Genomic DNA, 6000 nt, shown 5'->3' with positions numbered 1-6000 from the left:
ATGATTTTGAGGAATTCTAGCCTTTTCTGTTGGAGTAATGTGTTGGAGTAATGAAATATTAAGAATTCCTTTCAACTCCTGAAAAACAGCCCCACACCATAATCACCAAACTTTACACTTGGCACAACACAGTCAGACATGTACCATGCCCTGGCAGCTGCCAAACTGAGACTCTGGACCGAGCAAAGATCCCGTGGAACTTCCAGATAATGTAGGACAAACTGGTGATGGCTAACTAACTGGACATAGTAGTGGTGGACAAATAGAAGAAGATGGTCGTAGTAATAGATGTAGGCATACCAATTTATAGTAACACCAGATAAAAGGAACATGAGAAGATGGAGAAAACCCAATGACTGAGAAAGGAGCTCAAGAAGATGTGAAGGGTGTAGGCAACAGTGGTCCCCATGGTAATCTGACTGCATGGGGCAGTCACCTCCAAACTGGGATGTGGCTCCATCAATTCCCAGGTGCAACATCCAAGATCACTGTTGAGAAGTGTGCAATCCTAGGAACAGCAAAATACTGTGCATTACCCTCAAGCTCCCAGGCCTTTTATAGAGAACCTGAGACTGAAGAATACAGAGCGAGTAGGGAATTCTTTTCCTTTTGTATTTAGTCCACATTTTGTGTACACTGCCAAACTATAGCCAGCTGTACAATGAGTTCTGGGTAACCAGAGTTCTGGGTAACCGTGTGTGTGTGTGTGTGTGTGTGTGTGTGTGTGTATGCATTTGGCTGTCGAGGTGATTAGGAGATGGGATGTAATTAAACAATATAGAGAATTTAGTGAACCACTAAGAAGCGAGGGTCTCTGGACAACCTGCTGGGCTTAAATCTACTAAAACACACACACACTGAGGCATACAGCACACTGCAACTTACACCATTGTTCAGTGAAAGCTGTCTGGCTTGAATTGTCATTATGTGTTGGTATTGTTGCTGCTATTGTTTAAGCCAGTAGGATTGTACTGAGTTCCTATGTATCTTGATGGCCATTATGCTGCTGTAGACGGGGCCATGTCAGATCAATCCAAGCGTAGGGGAAACAAAGAGACAACATAGCTTGGCTTGAACCGTGTGGTAATGGGCTGAGAAAAAGAATGGCAGTGAATATGAAAAAACTCAAATGCTGGAGCTGGATGGGCTGCATGGTTTCACTTGTATTCTACCTAGGATTGCAAGACCGTGTTGCAGAAAAGGAACAGGAGAGATGGGAGAAAGAAAGAAGAAAGCTGACTTTTGTTAATACTTCTACTGATCAGTGAGCTAAATTTGACAGCTTGCAGCTAAAATGAAGAGGGCTAAAAAGGAATCACATTTACTAAAATGCTATCATTAAACCATTTGCTATTGTGATTACCTTCTCTTTGAAATGTAACTACATTTGTATCCACAGGTTGTTGACCCAGTGTTCTGTGTTTCAAACCTTTTGAATCTTGTTAAATTCCTTTTTGATTTGGAGAAGTGAACCTATTTTCTGGATTTTATTATACTGGGCTTTCTTGTTTTAGTTCTTGTGACTAAAACTCTACAAATAGAAATTGTAGAGTTTGGTAATCCCTGGTAATTTCCCTGCAATATTATTAGAGGTCTCAAGTTTAGTTTTAAGTTACTTTAGGGTTATCAGTTTATGCTCCTGTTCCCTTGGTCTGGTCTCTATGTTTTGTTCCTTGGTATCCCCTCAGGTCTGTCATGTCTCTCTTCCTCTCTCTCTCTTATCCCAGTCATGTCTCTCACCCTCATGTCTCTCTCTCTCTCATCCCTTTCATGTCTCTGTGCTCTGTCTCCATGTCTTCTTTCCATTTTCATCCTTTGTATACCCCAGGCTGTCATGTGTTTCCATGTTTGTTTATCTTAGTGTCAAGCCTTCATGTGGCTGTGTGTGTGCAGCCTTAAAGGCCGCATTTTAAGGCCGATTACGTCACAGTGGCGCACCGAAGGCTGTCCCAATTCAAAGGCTGCTCAAAATGCGGCCCTCAAATGCGTCCTTCATTTCCCTGAATTTTAAGGCTGTGGCAGTGTAGACTTCGTGGTCCCATATATCCCACAATTCATAGCGCGACAGTCGGTGTGGATAATTCTGCCGCAGATGGGAGAAGCGGAGCAGCCGAAGAGTAAAGTAAGTACTGAATATTATGTCACTTATTTATGTGCAAATGTTTAATAATGAGGAACATTAAAACATTACTGTTGGCCACATGTCGGCGAAGTTATTTGCCATTAGCGATGTTTGTACGTTCAGCTTTTACTTGCTTTTAAAGCCTTTAAAATATAATAATACAATAGTCGACCTTAATCTTACAGAGAATGTGATGATTTCGTGGATAATCAAAGTCAGTCATATATCCACAAACACAACAAGCTGAAAGTCAGTGATGCTGCTCGGTTTGCAGTCCTGAACATCGCGGCACAAGCAGGATTCACGGCACTGTTAATGTTAGCTATGTTATATTGCTGCCTCTGTTTGGTGGTGTCGAGCCAAACGGACTTTAACGTGTGTTTGAACGAGCTGACGGTTCACTCGACAAGCTGAAAGAAAGATGCTTTAATCACAGCAGTCACACATGTGTCCACTGTACCATCTGGGAACTCTTCTTGTTTAGCACTCGTAATAAAACAAACACTAAATCCTCCTGTTTGTAGCAGTGTGTACACCTGAGACACCTGTCTGTCTGTCCTGCACTCTCTGTTTCTTTCTCTCTGATTGTGTAATAAAAGTATGAACATGTATTTATAAGTTACACTTGTGTTTGAATCCTGCAGCTTATCACACATTTGATTTCCATGTGTGACAACTGCAAGTGTCCAGAGTGAGGACAGACTGAGGGACCCACTGCTGCACATCATCTGTGAGGCTTTGCACCCCTGATGATCCACCAGGACAAACTCAGCAGTGTGTGAGGAAGAGGAGGAGGAAGAGCCAGCAGCAGCTGACAGATGGAGAGAATAGACAGACTGTTCCCTGTTTGTGAAGGACTGCTAGGAAAGTTTAAAATAACTAATTGTCTGTCCTGAATCAGTCTTATTAGGTAATGCTCAAATAATTTGATCATTCCAGTGTTTTCAGTGTGGGAGAAAGTACTCAGGGCCTTCAAGTTACACACTATGAAAGGCAGCAACAAGTTTAATATTCAGAAACCTAAAGTATGTATCAGCAGCAGAATGGACCTAAAAATAAATGTTTGTTCCAGTTCTATGAAGCTTTGAGTATTTTGGATCAGTAGCACTGCTGTGTTTGTTGCATCATATTGCTGTAATTGTTTATATGCTTTATATATTCTGAGGTAAGTTGATCTATAGTGTTACATCATATTCTATAAGGATGTTATGTGTTTGTAGACTTTCTGCCCAGTTTGACCCATTTAGCAGACGTCAGCCTGTTTAAGGCTCTGATATCTATTCTGTATGACTTAAAGCAGTTATGACAGGGTCTGATTTTCTCACCCAATAAAGGAATGTTTCATATATCAGTCTACTCTTCATTTTATCAGAAACAGTTATCACAGCTCGTACATTTGACTTTTACACATATATGTAAGTATTGAGCCAAATGTAATAATGCCAACATACTGAAGGAACAACATTTGTCTCTTATATATGATACACCTATATATGCACTGTCAAAAATACTTGTCTTTGAGTGAAGATTTAAGGTGATAGGACATATAAATAGCTGCAACTTGAATCTGTACTGAAGCTCAGTATTTGAAACAGAGTTCACTCACATGTGCTGTACCAGTGTACCTGCACATGTGATGTGCAGGTACAATAGAAGTGATTTGATTTGAGAGTTCAAACTCACTGCTGTAATAGCTAATAATGATTAATATAATAACTATAATATTGGCCATATCATATTTACACTGACTTTAGTCTCATGAACAACATTAACTATTTGTTATTTACTAGCTAATCTTAAATGACTGTTCAGTACAGATATGAAGCCCAACAATCATGTTTTACAGTCCTGTGGTCTCAGCCTCAGATACTTATTAAATCACACAAAGCTCATGTAGAAACAACCAAACGAACAAAATATGTTCTCCTTCATTTCTGTCAACCACACGTTTCCAGCTATCATGGTTGCTAGGCAACCTGGGCAGCGCGACGGAGGCCAGACCGTCCCATTTCACAAGCCTCGCACTTCCGGCCTTAGCGGTCTTTGAGTACGCGGCCCTTGAGGACCGTTGAGGCTGCGTATTTTAAGGCTGCAGACCCTGAATTGGGATACAGCCCTTGTCTGAGGCTTGGTGTGCGTGCTACTTCCTGTTTCATTTTGACAATCCCTTGTCTCTTGTGCATTGTGTGCGGTTTCGCTTCCCCTGTATTGTTATGCCTGATTTGTCCCTCCTGTGTTGCCATGTGTCTCCACTTTCCAAAATAATCCTCATGTGTATATATTAGAGATGGCACGATACCACTTTTTAATGTCCGATACCGATACCGATATCATAAATTTGGATATCTGCCGATACCGATATGAATCCGATATAGTGTGTTTTTTAATCAATAAAACGTTTTTTAAATATCTTGCTGCATTTTGTATAAGTTTATATTCAAGTTTAAATAAATAACAACACTAAAGGTATTCTGTTATACCTGTATGTAAAAAATACACTGCGCCCAAAATATTTCATAGTTCAGCAACACTGATCAATCTAATAGAATTAGAATAGAATTCAACTTTATTGTCATTGCACATGCACAGGTACAGGGCAGTTTCGGTTTAATAAACTTAAACCTACTCCATCCTCCGTATTCTGGTATTTTAAAGAGTACTTAGGTTGCTTAATATTTCTGCTAACTAATAGGGTTGCAAACTCCCAGCAAAACAAAATAGGAAACCACCCCCCACCCTCCACCTCATGATGCTTAATTGATGTAATCAAATTTAATTTGATGCAGGGGGGGAAATGCACAGAAATAAATTATTTTTCAAGAATAATTAAATAGATTCAACATCTTTCTTCAACAGAATTGCAGAATTCACAGATGGTACTTTCCCAAAGGAAAAAGTACTATAGCTTAGGGTATATTAGACTTAACAGTTACTATATACAGTAATGGACTTCTATACATTTTACATCAGATTAAAACTTTGGGTGTAAGAGTCAGATAATTATTTATTAAAAGCTCGACATTTTAAATGAGAATAAGAAAGAAAAGTATGTCTTTGTGCCCCCTTTTCCCTGTTCATGCCCTATCGGCCCCCCTGGCTAAACTTTGCTAGATCCGCCCCTGCACAGTTACCAGCCGTCACCTATGTAGAAAAGGATCCTGGTGTAGAAAGTAATATTAAATATATCCTAACAACAGATTAACAAGCTTAAACGTGCTGCTGTTGTTCAGCCGCTGGTTTCCTCTTTCTGGTGAGAAGTGGGCAAAAAACAAAGAAGAGAGACGGACTCACGACAGAAAAGCCGATCAGCTGATCGTTAAGCAGTTTGACAATTGAAGTAGCAGCAAGAGAGAGAGAGAGAGAGAGAGAGAGGCAGTTGCTCCGATTTAACGTGGGAATGCTTTACAGGCATTCAGAGATGAACTTACACACTTGCTTTACTTCTCTCTGGGAAAACTTCCTTGGAGATGAAATGCTGGTTTGGTAGCGAGGCTACAAATACACACAGCCGCTCTATCACGTGATGCATACTGCTGCAAGTGCTACGGTTATGAGCCGAGTTACGCCTTGTAGCAAGTTTTGTGAGGTGCTTTTTTGATATTTAATGGATCGGATTACATTTATTTCTCGCCGATATCCGATCCAGTAATTTGGGTCAGTATCGGACCGATACCGATACGTAATATCGGATCGGTCCATCTCTAGTATATATACTGTATCAGTTCCCTTTTTCCTTCACAGGAATGTCAGTTCACCTCCCTCCATGTGTCTTGTCCTTGTTCCAGGTTTAATGTTCTATATTCTGAAGATTTTGTTTTGCATAGTTCAGTAAAGTCTAAGTCTCCCTTTGCCTAGTTTGGTTTTTCACCCAGCCTAAA

The sequence above is a fragment of the Astatotilapia calliptera genome, chromosome 7, assembly GCF_900246225.1.
Source record: "Astatotilapia calliptera chromosome 7, fAstCal1.2, whole genome shotgun sequence".
Taxonomy (NCBI): domain Eukaryota; kingdom Metazoa; phylum Chordata; class Actinopteri; order Cichliformes; family Cichlidae; genus Astatotilapia; species Astatotilapia calliptera.
Note: the sequence above shows the minus strand (reverse complement) of the source record.